The sequence below is a fragment of the Anas platyrhynchos genome, chromosome 27 (assembly GCF_047663525.1).
Source record: "Anas platyrhynchos isolate ZD024472 breed Pekin duck chromosome 27, IASCAAS_PekinDuck_T2T, whole genome shotgun sequence".
In the NCBI taxonomy this organism is placed as follows: domain Eukaryota; kingdom Metazoa; phylum Chordata; class Aves; order Anseriformes; family Anatidae; genus Anas; species Anas platyrhynchos.
In genome coordinates this window covers 984,326-1,008,767 of record NC_092613.1, presented here as the reverse complement: position 1 = coordinate 1,008,767, position 24,442 = coordinate 984,326, and the positions used below count along the sequence as shown (strand labels likewise).

At 43.9% G+C, this 24,442-nt stretch overlaps 1 long non-coding RNA gene across 1 annotated transcript; it reads left to right on the top strand.

Annotated features, from left to right (window-relative positions):
* The first annotated feature begins 8,193 nt into the window (after positions 1-8,193).
* On the top strand, positions 8,194-9,680 carry LOC139999621 (uncharacterized). Its single transcript, XR_011805135.1, has 2 exons — positions 8,194-8,267; positions 9,601-9,680. It is a non-coding gene; the product is annotated as an uncharacterized lncRNA (long non-coding RNA).
* Positions 9,681-24,442: the final 14,762 nt, after the last annotated feature.

Below are 24,442 nucleotides of genomic sequence, written 5' to 3'. Positions count from 1 at the left end.
AGCCGGGTGGTGTCTGTCAATAGAAGACAACAACGAGATTTGGGTTAGAAACAGCTAACTGAGTAGTTCCTTTGCACAAGGGCAAGGAATATCTACCCCTTCCTACTGGAGGCTGCAGTGTCAGAGATAATGACGGGTCCTTCCGAGAGCTTTGAAATATCCCTTGGGGATGCTGAGTCCAGAGGACCAGAGCAAACCTGTCTAAAGTACACCGTGGAATCACTCGGAATGACTTCCTAGCAGAAGCATGTGTCTGATACGGCTTCAGCTGCTTGCAGTGTTCTTCTTCACCTCATACCTAAATTCAGATGAGAGATCTCAATGAAGATGGAAAGGTTGAGAAATAGAGAAATCACTGATGTGCTTTGAGAACTTCTCAGGACTGAGTACTGCATCAATCCAATGTTGTAACATTAAGGATTGGTTAGAAAAGCAAACGTTAAAAACAAGGAAAGGGGAAGAACAAGTAAGCTTTCTTAAAGTATCTATTCTATTTAAGGTATCTTTAAAGAAGTAAATAAGTACTGAAATATATATGCAGATAGAGAGAGAGAGAGAGAGAGAGAGATACAGAAACCTAAGAGTCTGCTGTGCAGGTTAGCTTCTTGCTCTCTTTTCTAAAAGTCACAGTGAATGCAGCATCTGTGTGCGTTACAAGCATTACCCTCAGTCCAGCACAGGTACACACGAGAGGTCAGCCTGCAGGTTGCGGAGGCAAAGCAACTGCTCTGGCTGGATGTGAAGAGCCAAGACAGAAGTTGCTGTCAGGGAAAAGATACACAGAGGGGATGAAAAAGACGGAGTGTGCTTCCGACCTTCACAACTTCTAAGCAAGCGGAGATGAGGTTGTGGAAGAAGCAAATAAGCTGTTGATCTAGAAGCAGCCTGAAGATTGTCCTTAAGCAAGGCCTTGCATTCTTCATTTTTACAGCATTGCTTGCCTTCAAGTGCACGACGATGATTTTATGAACTTTCTACCACTACAGAAATGCACCGGATTCTTTCACAAAACTTACGGGTGGTACTTGGCAATATTGGTCAGCATTCTCTATTTCCTTCTTCATCTCAATTCTCTTTTGGCCTGTGAAGCTTTCCAGATCAGAGGAGAAGATCCACGGTAATATGGAGCTTTGGATACTGCAAAGGAAACGAAGAATCCTACTGACAACTCTTTTCAACCTCGCCTGCAAGCATCACAGAAAAGAACACCGAAAGAACACCGCTTTATCATGGGAAGCATAAATTGGAGCATAGGTGTCCTATAGCTGAAGCGAGGTGAAGCAGGTTCCACACAAGGTGAAGGAGCACACCCATAAGCATTTCCATAAAGCCGTGTTTTCAAACAAAGGGTTAAGATTTAGATTTTCTTACAAGTGAAGAATGAAGAAATAAAAGAAAAAGAAAATTACCAGGACATCCAGTTTTCCTCTAGCTTGCTTTGCTTCTTTCCGAATCTGAGTCTGGAGTGACAGTCAGGGAGCAGCCTTGTGCAGAAATGCCAAAGCCTCCCCAGCTGGTTGTACCTTCATCAGCAAGGGCTTTGATACTGCTGCCTCCTCAGCAACATCAGCCATTTCCGAGGAAAGCTGGTGTCCATCAGGTCAAATAGGAATGGGAAATCCCTCTTGCCACAACTTCACACTCACACCAGAGTTGGCAGGACAGGCCGATGGACAGAGAAGCGTCTGCAAGAGTGTTAGAAAACAGACTTTAGATTTCCGTCAACCCAGGAAGAATTACTTGCTCATCCCTTCAAAGTGAACTCTGAGTAGAAGGAGGGGATCCCAAGCTGCATTCCTGACATCTATGCTGCAAAGTCATCCAATGGGACATGTTACTGGACCAGCCTGTTACGAACAGAAACAGGACTTTGAGGTTATGCTGTTGGATTAGAATTAAGCTCAAAGAGTTAGTCCTTTGACGTGTTTTTGTTTGCAAGTGTTTTCACTGCTTCCCAGACAATGTCTCCAGCAAGCTAGCTGCTTGCTTCATTTGTTCTGTTCTGTTCTGTTCTTTTTGATTCTGTTTTGTTTTGTTTTCTCAGCCAGGATTCTTAGAGAAATGAGATTAAAGTGATCATATTGTATGTCCACCCATCCCTCCCTCCCCTTCGCTTGTCCAGAGCTTTTACCTCGTCCAGCAGCTTGAATGAGCTCGGTCCTAGGTGCAGTTGTGTCCAAGCCATTCTGTTCCTAGACGTGTTGTGAGAACAGACAGCTAAGTAGTGGGGAGAGGACGTGCTGCTGTCTGCAGTGTGACCTCAGCGCTTACCAAACAGTAGGGAATACACAGAGAAGGGCCTTAGGAGAACTTCAAGCCCCAGATACGTTTTATGTGGAAACCATATTTCCCAAGATAACACTGGACACAACTGCATAATCAAAAGGGATTCATTTCTTGGTTCATTCAACTCCTAGGTTTTAGTTTTAAAACATGTCTGTCTTGGCTTAAAGCACTCTTCCAATCTCTATTTCCAGTTCCTAGGATTTCCTGAAATAGGGAATCCCACTTTTTCCTTTTACAATCTCCCAGTCTCTTCTTTTTTACCTCTCCCCAAGAAACTTAGCACTGCTCTCTTCATACTTGACAACTAGATATGGAGCTGTATCAGCCAGAAGGAAGTTTCCTTCACACTTTCTGCTTCTTACGGTATCTGGGCTCTTACCTTTACACTTACTCACCCTTCCTACATTAGCACAAAGAAAGCTGTTTGGGAGATCTGATGTCTTGTTTTCCAGAAACTGCCCTGAATCACCTTTACGAGAGCTGTCCCACGCTGCGAGCACAAGTCTTGCAGTCTGGCCAGATATTTGCCTTCTAAGTCAATAACCAAATCTGTTACAAAGGTAAGAACATGTAATTAATGGAAAGGAAATCCTTTTATCCTTTTATTTTGATCCAAATTCACTTTTTTTTTTTTTTTCTAGTCCAAGAATGAATCGTGAAGAACCACCAAAACTCAGGTGAGAAATGAAATGACAAATGTTAAGGTCAGGAAGCTTGCCCACTGCCATTGCTACCCTGAAAGCAGATGGAGTGCATCTTCATACGCCACAGCCTGAGACACTAGTCGACAGGCCAGCCCGTGTGAGGAAGTCCATTGCTGCCTGAATTTTAACATGACAGGGGGACTCTTAAGCCTCTTGTTTATGCTTTAGTACTTGCGGTCTATGGGAGGACCACAGCACACTCTTCTCTGTCTCCCCTTATTTGTTGATCGTCTGTAGGAAGAAGAGAACGTGCAGAGGCCCTCACCCGTACATTGGGTCTGTTCTCACTCTGTGCAGCTCCATCATTGAGCAAAGTACCAACCTTGAGGCTTCTGTAAGGACTTGACACAAACTACAGAATACTACAATGAAGCATTCACAACAAAACCACATTTTTTTCCTCAGCCAAGCATCAAAACACTTACAGAAGGGCATGGTCCCTCTCTGTGCACCTCAAGGGGAGATCCACAAATCCTCACGTGGTTTCATCGCATCCAGCACCCTTCTCTGTGCCTCCCAGCTAAACGTGCACAGAGGCAGCTGTTGCCAAAGTGCTGTGGTGACACAATTCAGTTCTGTTTCTGAAGTCATCACCGCAGGCGCCTCCCAGTGACGGCACAACACTCTCTGTTGCTAATGCGTCCGTCTCAGAAACAGCTAGGGAAGTACCACTATGCCCAAACTGACTTGAATTAGAGTAGTTCCCAAATTATTCTCTGCTCCCCTACATCTGTGGAAGGTGTGTGATCAATCTTTTCCTTGAGAAAGGACTACAGAGCAAAAGAGCTTGATTCTGAGACGTTGCCCGTCCTTGTAGAGCAGTTCACCTTTGATTTCCATGTCAGAAAAAAGAAGGTGAAATCAACAATTCCCTTCCTCTGAGCTGGGAATAGGAAAGAAGCCCAATTCTCCAGGAAGCCTTCAAAAGGAAACTCTGCATTTCTTTGTTAAACACCTTGTTTAATTTCTTGAAAGAAATCTTTCCCAGGACTTTGCAACTGCGGTGGTTCAAAGCGGGTGGGCAGCCGAGTTCCACCACGGCCGCTCTCTCACTCCCCCTCCTCAAAGGGAAAGGGGGAGAAAATACGATGCAAAGGGCTCCAGGGCTGAGATAAGGACAGGGCGATGGCTCAACAAGTATCGTGACGGGCAAAGCAGACTCAGCAGAGTGACCCTCAGGGTCCCTCCCTGCCCCTGCTCCCCGTGGGGTCCCTCCCATGGGATGCCGCCCTTCCCCAGCTGATCCCACACGGGCTGCCCACAGGCAGCAGCTCCTCAAGCACTGCTCCCACACGGCTCCGTCCCACGGGCTCCATCCATCCATCCATCCATCCCCCAGGAGCAAACTGCTCCAGCACGGGTCCCCCACGGCTGGGCGGCAGCTCCCCCCAGCCCCCCTGCTCCTGCGGGGGCTCCTCTCCATGGCTGCAGCTGCGGCCCGGGGCCTGCTCCTGCGGGGGCTCTCCACAGGCCGCAGCCTCCTCCAGGCCACAGCCACCTGCTCCACCGGGGGCTCCTCCACCCACAGGGGGGCAGCAGCGTGGAGATCTGCTCCATGGGGGACCCATGGGTGCAGGGGGACAGCCTGCTCCACCAGGGGCCTCTCCCTGCACAGCCCGCAGGGGAACTGCTGCTGTGAGCCTGGAGCACCTCCTGCCTCCTGCTGCACTCACCTTGGGGGCTGCAGGGCTGCTTCTCACTCCTTGCTCTTCCAGCTTCTGTTGTGCAGCAGTATTTCCCCCTGCTTACATCTGCTCTCCCAGAGGTGCAAACAACATCGCTTATTGGCTCAGCTCTGGCAAGCGCCGGGGCCCTTTTGGAGCTATCTGGAGCTGGCTGTTGTCTGGATTGTTCTCACAGACGCCATCCCTGCAGGCCCCTGCTACCAAACCCTTGCCACGTAAATCCGATCGAAGTGTGTGCAGCAATTACAAAGCCGCTGTGCTTTGGGCTGTCACGATCCTTCTGCAAGTGCAGGGGAGGTGCAGGGTTGCTCTGCATTTCCAAAAGGAGGAAGAAAGCCTCCAACCCCACTGGACCTCAGCCACTTGCAGGATCCAAGCAACGCTCCCCACTTTCAGTTATCTCCCTCCCATGCACACAGTGGGAGCAAGGTTGAACAAGCACATTTTTGAAAATGTTTATCTTAATGAAGAATAAAAGAAGTCTACAACACCCAATCCCTCTGTGCACCCAAGGCAAAAATCGTGGACTATTCTGCCTCAACACTATTTTCAGACCCAATTTGTCAAGTCATCTAGCAGAGGATTTCTCTCTTGTTCACTCACTAGCTTAGTAGAGCACCAGTTTACATAGGTGCTGGAGCAGATTCCTCAACCATCTGAAGGGACTTGATCCCAGAAAAGTTCAAAACTGCAGATGACTCATGATTTTGTGGTGAAGCATCTATTAGACTAGAGCTGTTCCGCTTAGGGCACAGTGAGACAATGTGAGAAGAACCCTGTATCTCACTGATTGAGGCTTTATAACTCTACAGAATTGTCAGTCAACAATAAATGGAAAGTGCAGGAGATATGTTCTTTCTTCCTCCTTTCCCTGCCATACATTAGCAGAGAGATTGTGGTGGGATATAGGTTCAGAGCCTCACAGAAGAAGGATTTGAACCCAGGCTCTCCACAGTCTGCACCACTGCCTTCCTGATGGCTTTTGACTATTTTATTTTATTTTATTTTATTTTATTTTATTTTATTTTATTTTATTTTATTTTATTTTATTTTATTAGTATTATTATTCTTCTTTTTCTGGGTGGTGTCTAAGTCTTGGGGGGAAGAACAAACTGTGGGAGGAGGGAATGCTACTACTGTCTGTGACAGTGGTGATTTCTGGACAGTGTTAGCAACAGAGCTTCTGCAGAGAAGAGAAAATGCCAGGCAGTCTCTCTTGGTATTCCATGTACTGAGTACTGAGTGCAGTTTTGGGCTCCGCAGTATAAGAAAAAGACATAAACCTGTTAGAGAGTGTCGAAAGAAGGGCAACAAACAAGAGGGTCTCTTTTAACAGGGGGATTGAGGTTTGTGGCAAGGTTTTGGTAGCAATTTAGGGTCTGCACTGTGCTGGACACAGCAACAGACGCACCATAAGCCAAAGTCAGACAATAAGCCAAGGTGTGTTCACGTGTGGTTTGCTGTGGTTTAACGTGGTTTACGTATAGAAGAAAGTTTTTGCCTATTGGTGAGTATACTGCAGATTTGCTGCATTGTTCTAAATTAAATAGCAAGATAAGTGATGGCATCGTAGGCTGGGAAAATATTTCTAGAGTATCAGCGCATTTTGAGCATCATTTTAACTGTTTATGCAAACATGAAGATTATTAAAATCAGTGTTTATTTATGTCTGTATGTAAACAGGTGATCATGTTGTATAGCATGCAGTAAATGGTTTGTGAATGCTGCTTGAAGAATGAAAAGAGTAAGTCAGCTCCACAAGGAATAAATGAATTTTGTTTATTTGTGCAATGCAGAGATTAGAATTAGACCAACAGCATGGAACCAAAGTCTTGCTGTGTGCCTTTTATCTGTAGGACAGTTCATGGAGGCTTCAGCAGCCCTATCTGTTTTCTAGCACTCTGAAATGTCCTCTGTGGTGCTGCACCCAGTTGAAAGCCTGCACTGATTGTGCTGAACTTTCCTAACAGGAGGCACGGGTCCTTCGTCGGACGCTGGCTGGGGATGTATGCTGCGATGCGGGCAGATGATGCTGGCCCAAGCACTGATCTGCAGACACTTAGGGAGAGGTGAGTGCTGGTCCTGAGGGAACTTCGGTATTGTCTGCAGACGCTTCTTCGTAAGTACTCCATTAAAAGCACAAACCCTGAATTTATTAGTGAGACTTTCTTTGATGCCCTGGTAACAGTTCCTAATGAATCAATTCATATTCAGCTGGGTGAAATCATCCCAGCCTGAAGCAGAGAAATAGGCATAGAAGGAGAACAAATGGGGAATCCTGTCGCCATTATTTTATAAACCTTTTAGTGTAACACCCAAGTTGAGGCCAAGGGAAAACCTGCCACCGTGGGACAGTGCTCTTACCCTTCTCTTCACTACTCACTTGTCAGCAGCACGAGGTCCAAACCCCCCTGGTGCAAGCTCTTAAGCGTGCATGTCACATCCCAGGATGCTGCCAGTGGAGTGTTTGGACTTTCTGTATGGATCTTATGTTGTTATTTAATGGGTGCTTAGAAATCCAACAAGGTCTAAACACAGCCTGTACTTTTAAATAATCTTGGAAGCTCAGAGATACTGGAATGGCTATCAACACGCAGCATGATCCGTCAGAATATGTTTGCAGTTGATGTTTTTGTTTTGTTTTATTTTCCCTGTTTTTACAATCTAGCCTATGATGATAAAGGGCAGCTTGATGATAAATAACAAGCTTGGAATTCTAGGAGCTCTACACAAAATGTAAATATTCGAGATGAATTGAAATGTCTTTTAACATCTCATTATAAAGCTTTCTGCTGTCTAGACATTTGATCAGTGTAATGAAAACGTCACCATTTTTTATTCTATATCAATTTTTCCTTTCAGATTGGCAATGGGAAAAACACAAAAAACAACCAGAAGAATATCACAGAATCCTACGATGCTTTCTCGACAGGAAGGCTTGCTGTTATTCAATCCACCAGATGGGTAAGAACAAACATAAACTTTCAGGTTTTTTCCACTGAAATTTCTACTGTGTTGAATCACTAATTTGCAGTATGTTAATTCATAATTTTAAAAAGTGGATGTGAAGACAATGTGTATGCTTATATAAAAATAAAAAGGTATGCAGATGGGCGCAAAGACTAGTAGTACAGAAACATTCCCTGAGACCTAAATAAAGCCATGTACTAGAATCTAGCTCTTGATAAACTCTGTAAGCCTTGGGTACCAGAGTCAGTAATGTTAGAATAGACAGTCTTGTAGCTTATTGCTGTAATTTGTAATAAAGGGCACTAACATTTGTTAACTTGTAATTCTCATTGTAGTTTAGAAGCCTTTTGTTTATTAAAGAAATTGGCACTCCCTAAGTTTTGAAAAGAGCATAGATTGAGAAAATAATTGTTATTGCTAAATACAGATTGCAGTTACTCTAGAATGTTTGACAGTCACAGTATTTACTGTATATTGTTCCGACATTCTTTATGGTCTCATTTTTCTTTGATTTTGTGTATGTGTGTCTTTTTTTCACTGTGAAAACAGCACAGGTGGGTGTTGGAGAGGGGAAGTCAATTGGAGAATGGTTTGGACCAAATACAGTTGCTCAAGTACTGAAGTAAGTGAGATCATACCAGTCTCATTCAGAACGTACTCCCCTGGGGCAGCCAAGAGAAGGCCCAGGCAGAGTTTTGAAGGCTGCATCTCCCCCTGTCCCACAGTCAGGAATGTACTTGCCATCTATTTACAAGTGCAGCATGGAATGTCATGCCACAGCTCGGTGTGCAGGTACTGAGTTGGGAATGGGTGACCTCTAAATTTTAATAAAGGAAGAGCCTGAGGAGAAGAAACTGCAGGAAAGTCTCCTGCTATGCCGTCTGCATGCCCTCACCAGTCACACCACAGATGTATATTCCTTTCTGCACAGTGGCACAGCTCTGGCAGGTCGAGAGTGCCACCGTGTAGGTCGGAGTGGTGGTGTGAAACATCAGAGAGAAGCCATCTCGGCTGAGGAGGGAACTGAGCTGCAATTCCTCCCTTTCTGAGCAGCAGTTCTGCCTGCAAGGCTACTGGATAAAGATGGGCAGCTCCTCATAGTCTGGGAGCCACACTTAAAGGAACTGAGGCTGCTCAGTTCTCCAGGGGTACGTGGAGGTGTCTTACCTCAGGCAGGGGCTAGGCTACAGGTCCTGCGAGCTCAGCAGCAAGTCTTTGACACCCTGGAACAGGCACATGATCTGAAGAGGGAGGGGAGCTGAAGCATGCCCTGGACTCCAGATCTTTCATGGCCAAGTTTTTCATGGTGAAATGCCCACCCCCATTTCTTTCTGGCTTATTTGAAACAGCTAATTCTGCCAGTGCAGCTTAAGAGTGTAGCTCCCTTCCCCAAAGGTTTGGATTTTGCAGAAGTGGACATAAAACTGTGTGCTGCTGTCTCCCACTGAAGTTTTGGTGCCCCAAACCCTTAGCTGATTTAGCTTTTAACGCCCCATTTCTGCTGTGCACGCAGGCTCAGGCAGAAGTAATTCCACTGAATTCAGTGGAATTTCTTAAGCAAAAAGTAATCTGCAAAACTGGCATAGGAATTTTTTTCTTTTCCAGATGAGAAAAGACACAATTGGGCAAGAACCCAGTGCAGAGACTGTCGAGTGCAATAAAAAGTAATAAACTTGATGTAGTTGAACTGTTACTGTCACTGCACTTAGCAGTAAGACAAAACAGTTTGCACATGGTGCAGCGCATATGTTTTTCCTGGTACCACTCAGTACCTATTTTTCTAAAGATATTAAACATTTAATGTTTAAAGTTTTCTTTTTCTTACGTGGAGACTTTAAAAAATGCAGAAAGGATGTTTTTTCTTAAGAAAAAAAAAATAAATAAATGGTTCTGAGTGTAAAGCTACCCTTTTGATCCAACTAGTTTATATTAATTAGTACCTTAATGTTTTCTAGGAAGCTTGCTTTATTTGATGAATGGAATTCATTAGCAGTTTATGTATCTATGGACAATACGGTGGTCATTGAAGACATCAGTAAGTGACACCTCATCAGTTTTCTGGTAACAGTTTCTGATTTGACTCCATTTGCCAGCATGTATCTAAACATGAACAAATACTTGGGGGGCCATGGGTTTGTCTTGCAAGGGTAAGAAGAGGGCAGAAGGACATACAAACTCAGTTGTGGTTTTTTGATCCCTGATGCCAACTTCGTGCTCACATCACTGGATGTGAAGAGCTCCTTGAAGAATTTCTACTGTCATCATTGCTGCCATTTCATTTCTCTGGCGTTTTATAGGCAAAGCTTGACACTATTAATAACATTAATAGGACATGTCACTGCAGTCTTAAATTGTCATCCCCCAATCATTGATCTAACGTCTCACTTGGACGTGCCAGCACATACTGTCTGCTAGAATTACTTCTACTAAATAGCTGTAATTGCCATGCCCGGCTCGTTTTGTCTTGGGTGCCCTATAAAGATCCCTGGCAAACTAGCTTAATTCACTACTGAGAGGAAGATCTGCTTTGTGTTCCTCTGTGCGTTGACTGATTTCTAGTTTTATTCCCGCAGAAAAAATGTGCTGGTGCCCTCCTCAGAGCAGCAGCGCGTCCCACAGCAGTGCACATTTGCACAGAAGTGCTCTTGGCCGAAGCAAGAAGGCAGGAGGACTCTGCACAGGCTGGAAAGCCCTCTTGCTTATTATACCTCTACGACTAGGGATAAATCACATACATCCCGTATATATTGATGCATTTAAAGTAAGGTTTTCTTTCAATTCATTGCTTGTTACTGTCAAATAAGTTTGGGTATCTGTGATGTCAGTAAAGAAATGAATGACAATTTCCTTTATTCCTTTTGAACTCCTAGGAATGCTTTAAGATGCCACAGTCTTTGGGAGCATTAGGAGGGAAACCAAATAATGCCTATTATTTCATAGGATTTTTAGGTAAGGAAAAAAGAAACTTATTCCAAATGTGCAGATGATCAAAAGAGAACATTTTTTGAAGGGGAAATAGTAAGGGGTCTAAGCGTGAACCTCTAGAAGTAAAGAAAGATGAGAATAGAATAAAATAAATGAAGAAGCATATCTAAAAGAGTTTAGAAACAGTATGAGATGATCCTTAACAGGAGCAGAAAGTTAACAGCAAAGCTAGGTGTAAAAATAAGTGATGACATCAACAAGAGCAACATACTGAGAATAGCTGATAGCATTTGACAAGTGTATTGGTCAAATGTCACTTTTATTTTCTTGTATTTCAAAACTGTTTCTGATAGCAGTATCTTTTTCACCTTTTGCATACCTTCTGTTATTAAGTATTGCTCTAATTAATTTAAAATGCATTCCTTCAGATTTCACCCCACTTTGGGCCAAAATTTTGCAACCCTATTTTGTCCTTTTGTAAAACCTAACCTGTTTTAGTTAGGCTTTTTTGTTCCAATTTCTGAATGAATGCCTAATGGGATTACAGATTGCATCTGTGAACATCCTGTACCTTTTAATCTGTCAAATGTTAGTGTTTACAACACTTGAGATTAAAAAAAAAAAAAAAAAAAAGTACTGGATCTCACGTGGAAAAATAAAAGTATGTGACAAAGATAGAACATAACCAACCAAAAAATTACAGTAATAGGTGACAATAGGAAGTTATACTAAATACCCTGTGGGAAACGCTGTGTCTAAACCTTCCGATTCTCTTAAAGAATCCCTAGCTGGAAAGTCTAGATTATACTGACTGCAATGGCAATCTAATTTCTATTTTACAGTTCTGGACCAAGTGCTTATTAATGTCACTTGCTTGTTTTTAACATACGGCTTTTACCCATCCAGGCAATGAGCTGATCTATCTGGACCCTCACACCACTCAAAGCTTTGTAGATTCAGAAGAAAATGGCACGGTTGACGATGAGAGTTTCCACTGCCAGGAAGCCCCACATAGAATGAAGATCATGAATTTGGACCCTTCAGTAGCTTTAGTAAGTGTCAGGAAATCTTGAATGCATGTACTTTATCTCAAAGTAATGTCTCTCTACATTGGTAAGGGCAGCAATGCATCTCCTTGAACAGAACCAAGATCACAAAGCTGTCTTCTGTGATCAACACATAGTAGTTTGTACATAACTACATGGAGAATCTTAGGGCAAGTGGGGAGCTGTCTGTACTGTAGGAGCTCGCTTTGTTTTCTTTACTGAGCAGCTTTTACTTCTTTCAAGAGGCATTATAATGGTCAGAGCAAGGAACTGAAACAGGTTTACGTGTTTTATTCTATCACTACTTTATGTTTGGTCACCTCTAGACAAGTTACTTAAACTTACTTTCTATCATAAGTTGAAAATGTTTAAGTGGAATTAGTGTATTTCACCCCAAATTACAAATACAAATGTATTATTTGTAATTCACCCAAAATGTCATGGGGGTACTGTGGTATTTGGAAAAATTGGATCTGATCCCATGCCAGTATCCTGTGATTGGGTGATTGGCAGTTGTCACCAGTGGGATGTGTTTCTAAAGCTTTAAACAATCTGTAAAGATACCGGTATCTGTCATTCATTCACATACCTGTTTTTTAATACTGCTGCTTTTTAGAAAGTTTTTTTGTTTTGTTTTGTTTTAATACTTAACTACGTAACTGTGCAAAATGTGGCATGATGCAACGAGACAGACAAAATCATAATGAAGAGCAAATATTTTCAGTATAGATACCAGAATGGAAATGTTCCTTAGGTGGTCCATCATCTACAAGTTTTCAGCTTCTGCTGATACCTGGACTGTAGGAACTGGGTGGCGCTCCATGGAGGAGCACACAGGAGCTGCTGCTATTTTTTGCTTGACTATTTCGTTAGGGGTTTGCAGGGCCTTGTTCTCCCCTTGGGTTCTCTCCCTAGAGCTGCCACATATTTGGAGTCTTATATCTACTGATCGTACAGGGCATTACTGTATCAGAGGTCAAACCGCCTTACCTGCTGGTACCACATACCTACCATCTGCAAAGGTAAAACTCTGTGTGTTTGTTTTTTCCCCTAAGGGCTTCTTTTGCAAAGAAGAATGTGATTTTGATAACCGGTGTAGTCTTGTACAAAAGGTAAGAGTGGGAACTTAGCATCTCGATTTGTTCTTTATAAAGTCTGGTTTTTATTGTCTGTTTTTTGTAAAATTTTCCTTTGCATTTTCCTTTGTATACAAATTGTATGAGCCATGGAGAAGAATGCATTAAAGCATCAGGGTAAGGCAATACTACTGAATTGCTAATTGGAAATTGTTCAGCACTTTACCAGCCACAAGCCCTGCCAGTTGGAAAATGGGTGTAAACATCCACACTTGAAGGTGTTACTGGGTGACACTTGCTTTTAACTTCTAATTCTCACTAAATGACTAAGGTTTAACTGCCATATTGTAGTGATGTATCAATGATTTGCTTCCTGATCCTTTTTTATTGTTTGACATAATAGATTGCGTGTTCTAATTATGACTGTTAGTCCCTGCTATCTTAAAGATCTGATTCTGTAAGTGCTGCAGGCCTCTAGCTCCTGCTGATCTAGGGAGAACAGAAGGTGCTGGCTGCCACAGGAAACAGACTTGAGGATGTTTCTGCATGCAGCTGTTAAGCTAAGCACCAGACGTCTGAATGTAAAGTACCATCAACCTCTAAGGGCATTTATTTAAAAAAAAAAAAAATCATCTAAGGAAAACAGTTTGTAAATAACTGAAATACAGGACAGAAGGTAACTTCTCTTTGAAGAGGAATAGTGTTTGGCTTCAGGAACACCTTTTTTCCTGACCAAAACCTGTCCTTCAAAATCTGATGCGTTTTTTTTTTTTTTTTTCCCCTTTGGAGGAGCTGATAGATCTGTCTTTTGTGCTATTGATCAACAGAAAACTTGAGGAGAGTTCTATGCAAGCAACTTTCTTTTAAAAAGCAGAAAATATTGTACATTCCTAGTGTGCTTGCTACATGTAAACAAAATTACAGGTTTGCAGATATCAAAGCTGATATCAAAAGATGATAAGACTGATAATTTGTAGTACAGTTCAAGAGATCTGTCTTCCAGATGTGTTTTAACTAGGGATGTATTACAGAGACCATGGTGCTTGGATTTCACAGTATGTCTGTATAAAGACTTTTTTTTCCTGATGGACATGCGTAATTAAAAAACACTTTCAATTAAGCAGACACGTTTTGTGTTTGAAGCGTCCCCCGAGCCAGCTTTTAAAATGAAAGCATTCTGTCCTCAGGAGATTCTAAAGCAGCAGAGTCTACGGATGTTTGAGCTGGTCCAGAAGCACCCGCCACACTGGCCTCCTTTCATACCTCCAACAAAACCAGAAGTGACAACCACAGGAGCAGGTAAGGCACCGATTAAAAGCCTAATTGTGCAATGTTATGTTCCTCGTTAGCAAATAAAAGAATAATCACAGGTAGAATAACTATCCTTTGTGAGTGTCAAGCAATATATAGCAGGCATGTATCCAAACAAGCCATACAATTGCTAGCACAGATTTTTTTTTTTCACTCTTACAAAGTACTTTTCTGGAATGCGTCTTTCAAAGTTTTTTTTTTTTAAGTGAACAAAATCAGGCATGTCTTTAGAAGCATTTTTTTCTTTATCTTTTTTTACAGAACTCATTGAATCTACTGACAAGCTATTTGAATTGGAAGAAGAATTTGAAATCCTGAGTGTGTGAAGGAAACTGTGGTGACTCTTCTGAGTGTTGAATATATTGGTAATATTATTGCATTGACTTAAACAGCCATGTTAGCCCCGAAGTGCCTGAAATTATGGATAACAGAGCACAGAAATCTAGTAGCATCCAAAACTCCAAGGGCAGTTTAACACACAAGCTTCCCCGGATGGAAAGGCAGTAAGAGATCTTGTGATAAGATGCTTAAAGGGAATCTCTTTTTAACGTACCTTACCTGGAGACAAATGGGCCTTTGAGATTAAGGCAAAAATACATGTATCACTGGGCACCATGTTTGGAGAAAGGGATAACCCAAATGGATATTTCTTGCTCTCATATAATAATGCAATAGTTTAGTTCTTCAAGCAAAACAGTCTTCAGTTCAGGAGGATGTTTACTTCTGTTCCCTCCTGTGGGCTGCGTCATAGGAAAAATACATTGTCTTGTTTAAAAGATTGACTGGATCAGGAGAAAATTGTTTCCTTGTTAAATATTTTAACATGTATTTGAGCAACCAGACTTTATTACAAAAATGTTTCTGTAAAAGGAACTATGTCTAATGGACACATTTTGCAATAGCCTTCCTGTTTCTGGGAGACCTCAAGAGGAACAGGAGCCTCAAATAGTTGATACAGATCACAACCACTGTTATAGTTATGGTATATTTCACCTTGACCTTAAAATTCAAATGATTAAAACTTAGGTTATTTCTTTCCGAGTTAAAACGAGTCAAAGGTGGTTTAACTGTACCTTATTTATTTTAGAATAGATTTACACAAGTTTCTCTGTTACAGCACTTTATCTGTGCATCTAATAAATTTCTTAAGCTTTTCTTAGGTTGTATGCTGCTATGTTTGGTTAATTTGTGTGAACTAAATATAAACCAGGTGATCTTAAAACTTAATATAGAAGCGTACACAGATTACTGAATTGTTGCTTTTTGACTTCTTGCCTTTTGAAATCTGTTTTGGTAGAAGTGCCTTAACCCTACAGGTTTATCAGAACAGCCTGGGCAGTTTTATTTCTAAGGCAGAGAATCTCTCTCTAGCAGCCATAAGAAAAACAGTTCAGAATAAAGAAAGGCAAAGATTTTTAATCCATGCTGAAGTTCCTTTTCACTACCAGACAGTCCCCCTTGTGGTCATGTTGTCATGCTAGTGTAATGAACATGAATTGCAGACTTTCATCTTCACCAATAAATGACAACATAGAGAAATACTGAATATCTCTCACTCTTATTTATAGATTTTCTTTTCTTTTTCAGTAGTTCAGCCCTAGTCAACTCGGAGGTGGGCAGCAGCAGCTTCTATGGAGCTCCTATGCTGAAAAAAAAAAAAAAAAGTTGAGCCTTGAGGGAAAAGGAAGGTGGGAGAGCCAGATGGGGCAAGAGGAAGGGAGGTGGTTTGACCAGGACACCTTGAGGGTCTGGGAAGAGAAGAAATGGATGGGTGCTTAAGAAATGAGCAGCATCACAGCCTACATACGGAAGAATTGTGACGAGCAGTTTAGAAATGTGAGCGATTGGTGGTCTTGTGTTGATCGGCAGCTGTGCTCCATGGTTATAGCTGTAATTTCAGCAGTTTACTGTGTAAGCCGCATGTTGCCACTTCCTTGATCAAGGCAATGCTGTTCAGTTGCAGGGAAGAGGGGCAAGACTCAGGGAAGAAACGGAACGGAGAAAACTGTACACTGTGGATATGCACACGTAGCCATAAAATCAGTGCTGGACAGAAAGAGAGAAAGAGAGACAGACAGACAGACAGAACGAAAGGAGGGAAGGAAGGAAGGAAGGAAGGAAGGAAGGAAGGAAGGAAGGAAGGAAGGAAGGAAGGAAGGAAGGAAGGAAGGAAGGAAGGAAGGAAGGAAGGAAGGAAGGAAGGAAGGAAGGAGGAAGGTAAAGGGAGAAAGAAGGAATACCCCACACTCATAAAAGTGAGAAAGATCCAGGTGTAAAATTACGTAAAAGAAAGACAACTGTCATGTTGTGGTCTGATAGTTTCTGGGAGAAAGCAGAAACCCGGCAATTCTGTCTTTCCTACTCCTCCAAACCAATTCCGTTGACAACTCTGAATGCTTCCAGCTAGAAAAAAAAGGAAGCATGAAGTGGAGGGCTCCTTGCCATCACTGTATTTCTGGAGCAGATTTCTGGATAGTCCCCGCAGCCAGCTGTAGGGCCTGTGCCAGGCTTGGAGTGGCTGCAGGGAACATGCCAGGGGCTCGAGGTGCTGCAGGGAACATGCCAGGGGCTGGAGGGGCTGCAGGGCGAGTGACACGGGTTTGAGGGGCCTCAGGTCCCAGCGCAGTGGTTGATGTCGATGCAGGGAACATCAGAGTTGTTTGAGGGGCTGCAGGTAAAATGCCAGGGGTTGCGGGGGCTGCAGGGTGCTGAGTCACAGCTTTGCATCAGGTCAAGACGCATTTTCCTAGAACCATCCATTTCCTCCTGAAGGGGCTGAATAGCATGGAACGGTCTTCAAAATGCACAGAGCAGACCCCAGCAAACGTAGGGATGCTGCTAGCAAGTAGGGAACTTTTTTGTTGATGTTGTTAACATTGTTTCACGACAATAGATGCAAACATGTATCTTGAGTTGAGGGCAAAGGTGACCTTGGATCTGAAGCACACAGGCGTTCACTAATGTCCCCCCATCCGGAGTGAATCCACAACGACTCGGAAGGAAAACTAAAGTCCAAAGCAGTGCACTGGGATAAAGAGAGTTTAATAGGGTAGAAAAGGAATAAAAACAATATAATAAATATTAATATTTATAATTTATAATATAATAACGTATAAAAATTGTTTAATTAATAAGATTAAATAATAATCATCATAATTTTATAGTAATAAAACAACGCCATACTGTACAACACAGTCAAGAAAGTGGATTGAATGCAATAAAAATAAAACCCATTTTTCCCATCCCAATGAGTTCCTATCCCCATCATCACTTCCCATCCCACTGATCATTTCCTATCCCAACAACGTCCCAGTTCTGATCCCAAGGCTGAATTCCCAACTCCCACCCACCCATCCAGCCAGCCATGCACCCATTTTCTGCATTTTCAGGTCACAAGACTCTGATGAAGGCCACCTCAGCCTTTTCCCCGAAAAAAAAGCTGCTCTTTATTGTGAAAAACTTCACTTTTGCACAACACTGCAGACCCAGCCAAGATGGTCCTGCAAGACAAGGTGAAACAAACATACAAAACCCATATGGAGGTAAATTGGTTCATCTAAACAAATTCCTACCACGAAATCCTGATCCTCAATCTCAGCACCGATGAAAAAAGAGGATACAGTTCCCTCCTCCAAGGTCCCTCTCTGCCCCTGCTCCCCGTGGGCTCCTCTCCATGGCTGCAGCTGCGGCCCGGGGCCTGCTCCTGCGGGGGCTCTTTTTTGCACCTAAGTGCTGTTAACCATCCCAGGCATTTGTTGTTCACATGGTGAATAAGTGCTGTTTTGGATTTACAGAGATAATCTGTAGATTTGGTTCCAAAGGGGTTCAAATTCAGGCAAGGCAGTGAGAGCTTTGTGGGCTGCAGGAGAACCAAAATGCAGGAACTGTCAGGGCTCATCCTCACCCGTGACCAACTCTCATTTGGTCTTCTTTGGAAAGAAAGCCAAGCCAGCCAGATGGCTTCCACTACTTCTATGGGAGTGACATTGGGATTGATCTTTAAAATGAAATGAAGCAGAAGGCTGTGGGTTCTCCAACCTTCAAGATATGCAGCACTTGGCTGGGAAGGTTTCTTCCGTTCCTATGGATTTGAAGAATTAGGGCTGAAAGAAGCAGCAGGACCCTAGGGCCATATTCTGTCATCTCTATGGAAACTCCTGACGGGAATTACCTCCCTACTGGTGTCAAACTGCAGGCAGGCAAACGGGTGTGGTCTCCTCTCTGTGCAACTCCCCAATCCATGGTGTCTCTTTGCATGTGTGAAATTGCATGTGTATAGGGGGTGTGGTGGCAGAAGAGTGAAAGCCTCTTCTGATGGCTCCTAAAGCTGTGAGTCTGACCCTTCTGTGACTGTGCTGAAAGCGATCCTGGGGATAGAAGGGAGAGTGATCCAGCTGCACATCATGAGACGGGGAAGAGACAGAGGCTCTGGCGTGCACTGCTGACTGGTTTGCCTCGGTGGGGTTGGAGTGAGGAAGCTGTACCCTCCTCTGTTAGCACAAAGGAGAGGAGTTATTCCACGCTATTTTTCCTCCTCTGTGTATGAATGGACAGACTGCACAGTTGGTTAAGGCCGTAGCTACTGAAGACAAGAACTCGATTGTCTGCTGCTCTTCAGGCAGAAGGCAGAAGGAATCAAGAGACAGGACTGGCTCTGTCTGCATACTGCAGTAGACGCACTTTTTTGCATCTTCTGTGCGTGAAAAAGTATGTTTTAATTGATAAGAATCCCAAGGGCCTAGAAATACTGCAGTTTTAGGATAAATCTGGTATAAACTGAGTGTCCTGAGGATTTTGAGTACTCCGTTTCCGTGGCCAGACCAACAGAAACTCCAGGGCAATAGGAAACACAACTTTCTCTCTCTTATCCTAAATTTCTCCACTTGTTATCTCCTGACCAGCAATTTACAGGAAAGTTACAGGAAAGTGAGGGAAAATATTTGAACTATTTATACACCAGTGCAGGTGGTGCCATGTTAACTTCACTCTTTTGCAAGATCTTGTTTGCTAACAGCAAGTTATGGCCCCTAGGGATGTTTTACCTTGAGGGAGGGAATGGGGGCACACCAAAACAAGTAGAACAAGCAAAATACTGTGGGGTGGAGCTGACAAAACAACAAACAAACAACAAAAAAACAACTACCACCACAGACCACCCACTAGTGCCGTGCTTTTCATACTGAAGTGAGGAAAGAGCAGAGCATCCTTGCAGTAACTTCATGCCTCAAAACCCTCCTTTGTCACTCTTCCTGCACTTGTGTAACAGTTGCTTGCAGGTCTGTTTCCTTTCTTATTTCAGGACTGGAAGATGGCTTCATGGACAAAACAGACTTGGCTTGGGGAAGAGTAATTGAATTTATTGTCAACTGATCACAAAGTAGGACAGTGAGAATTTAAAAACTTTAAAACCAACCAACCAACCAACCAACCAACCAACCAACCAACCAGAAAACCACCTCGCCACACTACCTCCATCCCAGGCTAAACCTCAGTCTTGATTCTTCTATCTATTTCCCACAGAGCAGTGGGGGGTGGTTGGAGGATGTTGGGGACTGGAGGTTGCAGGCTCTGCTGCTCCTTCATCGTATTTGGCAATTTTATTGATGGTAGCGCTCCCCACCCCTCCCATCCCCTCTTTTCCCTTCCCTCCACTCCCCTGCCCTCCCCTATGCTCCCTGTTCTTTCTGACCAACAGTATGATAGATTCGGGTGGGTGGTCAGCACGTGGGGCTACGGAGAGGACATGTACACAAAGATTTGGCTCCAGATCCAAAATGTCATGTATTTGGCAATTTTATTTATGGTAGCACTCCCCTCCCCTCCCCTCCCCTCCCCTCCCCTCCCCTCCCCTCCCCTCCCCTCCCCTCCCCTCCCCTCCCCTCCCCTCCTCTCCCCTCTTTTGCCTCCTCTCCCCACTTTTGCCTCCCCTCCCCCCCATCCCCTCCCCTCCCCTCCCGTCTCCTCCCCTCCCCTACACCCCCTCCCCTATGCTCCCTGTCCCTATACTCTGCTACACTCCCCTCCCCTATCCTACCCTACACACTCCTACACTCCCCTCCCCTATCCTACCCTAAACTCCCGTTCGCTACACTACCCTACATTACCCTATGCCCCCCTCCCCTACACTCTCCTACACTCCCCTCCCGTATCCTACCCTACACTCCCCTAAACTCCGATCCCCTACACTACCCTATACTCTCCTATGCTCCCCTCTCCTCTAACACGCTACACTACGCTATGCTACCCTACCCTACCCTGCCCTACCCTACCCTACCCTACCCTACCCCACCCTACCCTACCCCACCCTACCCTACCCTACCCTACCCTATCCTATCCTATCCTATCCTATCCTATCCTATCCTATCCTATCCTATCCTATCCTATCCTATCCTATCCTATCCTATCCTATCCTATCCTATCCTACCCTCCCCCTGCCCTCCCCTCCCCTCCCCTCCCTTCCTTTTATTCCCTCCCCTTCCCTCCCCTCTTGTCTTCTTCTCTCCTCTCTTCTTTCTTTCGGGTAACTTCAAATCGCTTCAGTCGTTCTCATAGCTCCTATCCCTGGCTGATTCACGGGAACCCATCAGCAGCAACCAGAAGCGCTCCAGCTGCTGTGTCACTGGTCGAGCAACAGTCTCCAACTGGGAATCGCTGACTTCGTTGTGTGGCTCAGACAGGTGCCTTGCAGTTCCACCGTGGCCTGGACGTTTCCTCTTGCTGTGTCCCCACCTACAGCGCACTTCTGCTTAGAAGCAGCAGCAGGCTTTGCAAGATGTCCCACTCCTTCCATTTTCAGTGGTTTAGCTTGGCTAGCCGGGTGGTGTCTGTCAATAGAAGACAACAACGAGATTTGGGTTAGAAACAGCTAACTGAGTAGTTCCTTTGCACAAGGGCAAGGAATATCTACCCCTTCCTACTGGAGGCTGCAGTGTCAGAGATAATGACGGGTCCTTCCGAGAGCTTTGAAATATCCCTTGGGGATGCTGAGTCCAGAGGACCAGAGCAAACCTGTCTAAAGTACACCGTGGAATCGCTCGGAATGACTTCCTAGCAGAAGCATGTGTCTGATACGGCTTCAGCTGCTTGCAGTTTTCTTCTTCACCTCATACCTAAATTCAGATGAGAGATCTCAATGAAGATGGAAAGGTTGAGAAATAGAGAAATCACTGATGTGCTTTGAGAACTTCTAAGGACTGAGTACTGCATCAATCCCATGTTGTGACATTAAGGATTGGTTAGAAAAGCAAACGTTAAAAACAAGGAAAGGGGAAGAACAAGTAAGCTTTCTTAAAGTATCTATTCTATTTAAGGTATCTTTAAAGAAGTAAATAAGTACTGAAATATATATGCAGATAGAGAGAGAGAGAGAGAGAGAGAGAGAGAGAGAGAGAGAGAGAGAGATACAGAAACCTAAGAGTCTGCTGTGCAGGTTAGCTTCTTGCTCTCTTTTCTAAAAGTCACAGTGAATGCAGCATCTGTGTGCGTTACAAGCATTACCCTCAGTCCAGCACAGGTACACACGAGAGGTCAGCCTGCAGGTTGCGGAGGCAAAGCAACTGCTCTGGCTGGATGTGAAGAGCCAAGACAGAAGTTGCTGTCAGGGAAAAGATACACAGAGGGGATGAAAAAGACGGAGTGTGCTTCCGACCTTCACAACTTCTAAGCAAGCGGAGATGAGGTTGTGGAAGAAGCAAATAAGCTGTTGATCTAGAAGCAGCCTGAAGATTGTCCTTAAGCAGGGCCTTGCATTCTTCATTTTTACAGCATTGCTTGCCTTCAAGTGCACGACGATGATTTTATGAACTTTCTACCACTACAGAAATGCACCGGATTCTTTCACAAAACTTACGGGTGGTACTTGGCAATATTGGTCAGCATTCTCTATTTCCTTCTTCATCTCAATTCTCTTTTGGCCTGTGAAGCTTTCCAGATCAGAGGAGAAGATCCACGGTAATATGGAGCTTTGGATACTGCAAAGGAAACGAAGAATCCTACTGACAACTCTTTTCAACCTCGCCTGCAAGCATCACAGAAAAGAACACCGAAAGAACACCGCTTTATCATGGGAAGCATAAATTGGAGCATAGGTGTCCTATAGCTGAAGCGAGGTGAAGCAGGTTCCACACAAGGTGAAGGAGCACACCCATAAGCATTTCCATAAAGCCGTGTTTTCAAACAAAGGGTTAAGATTTAGATTTTCTTACAAGTGAAGAATGAAGAAATAAAAGAAAAAGAAAATTACCAGGACATCCAGTTTTCCTCTAGCTTGCTTTGCTTCTTTCCGAATCTGAGTCTGGAGTGACAGTCAGGGAGCAGCCTTGTGCAGAAATGCCAAAGCCTCCCCAGCTGGTTGTACCTTCATCAGCAAGGGCTTTGATACTGCTGCCTCCTCAGCAACATCAGCCATTTCCGAGGAAAGCTGGTGTCCATCATGTCAAATAGAAATGGGAAATCCCTCTTGCCACAACTTCACACTCACACCAGAGTTGGCAGGACAGGCCGATCGACAGAGAAGCGTCTGCAAGAGTGTTAGAAAACAGACTTTAGATTTCCGTCAACCCAGGAAGAATTACTTGCTCATCCCTTCAAAGTGAACTCTGAGTAGAAGGAGGGGATCCCAAGCTGCATTCCTGACATCTATGCTGCAAAGTCATCCAATGGGACATGTTACTGGACCAGCCTGTTACGAACAGAAACAGGACTTTGAGGTTATGCTGTTGGATTAGAATTAAGCTCAAAGAGTTAGTCCTTTGACGTGTTTTTGTTTGCAAGTGTTTTCACTGCTTCCTAGACAATGTCTCCAGCAAGCTAGCTGCTTGCTTCATTTGTTCTGTTCTGTTCTGTTCTGTTCTTTTTGATTCTGTTTTGTTTTGTTTTCTCAGCCAGGATTCTTAGAGAAATGAGATTAGTGATCATATTGTATGTCCACCCATCCCTCCCTCCCCTTCGCTTGTCCAGAGCTTTTACCTCGTCCAGCAGCTTGAATGAACTCGGTCCTAGGCGCAGTTGTGTCCAAGCCATTCTGTTCCTAGACGTGTTGTGAGAACAGACAGCTAAGTAGTGGGGAGAGGACGTGCTGCTGTCTGCAGTGTGACCTCAGCGCTTACCAAACAGTAGGGAATACACAGAGAAGGGCCTTAGGAGAACTTCAAGCCCCAGATACGTTTTATGTGGAAACCATATTTCCCAAGATAACACTGGACGCAACTGCATAATCAAAAGGGATTCATTTCTTGGTTCATTCAACTCCTAGGTTTTAGTTTTAAAACATGTCTGTCTTGGCTTAAAGCACTCTTCCAATCTCTATTTCCAGTTCCTAGGATTTCCTGAAATAGGGAATCCCACTTTTTCCTTTTACAATCTCCCAGTCTCTTCTTTTTTACCTCTCCCCAAGAAACTTAGCACTGCTCTCTTCATACTTGACAACTAGATATGGAGCTGTATCAGCCAGAAGGAAGTTTCCTTCACACTTTCTGCTTCTTACGGTATCTGGGCTCTTACCTTTACACTTACTCACCCTTCCTACATTAGCACAAAGAAAGCTGTTTGGGAGATCTGATGTCTTGTTTTCCAGAAACTGCCCTGAATCACCTTTACGAGAGCTGTCCCACGCTGCGAGCACAAGTCTTGCAGTCTGGCCAGATATTTGCCTTCTAAGTCAATAACCAAATCTGTTACAAAGGTAAGAACATGTAATTAATGGAAAGGAAATCCTTTTATCCTTTTATTTTGATCCAAATTCACTTTTTTTTTTTTTTTTTTCTAGACCAAGAATGAATTGTGGAGAACCACCAAAACTCAGGTGAGAAATGAAATGACAAATGTTAAGGTCAGGCAGCTTGCCCACTGCCGTTGCTACCCTGAAAGCAGATGGAGTGCATCTTTATACGCCACAGCCTGAGACACTAGTCGACAGGCCAGCCCGTGTGAGGAAGTCCATTGCTGCCTGAATTTTAACATGACAGGGGGACTCTTAAGCCTCTTGTTTATGCTTTAGTACTTGCGGTCTATGGGAGGACCACAGCACACTCTTCTCTGTCTCCCCTTATTTGTTGATCGTCTGTAGGAAGAAGAGAACGTGCAGAGGCCCTCACCCGTACATTGGGTCTGTTCTCACTCTGTGCAGCTCCATCACTGAGCAAAGTACCAACCTTGAGGCTTCTGTAAGGACTTGACACAAACTACAGAATACTACAATGAAGCATTCACAACAAAACCACATTTTTTTCCGCAGCCAAGCATCAAAACACTTACAGAAGGGCATGGTCCCTCTCTGTGCACCTCAAGGGGAGATCCACAAATCCTCACGTGGTTTCATCGCATCCAGCACCCTTCTCTGTGCCTCCCAGCTAAACGTGCACAGAGGCAGCTGTTGCCAAAGTGCTGTGGTGACACAATTCAGTTCTGTTTCTGAAGTCATCACCGCAGGCACCTCCCAG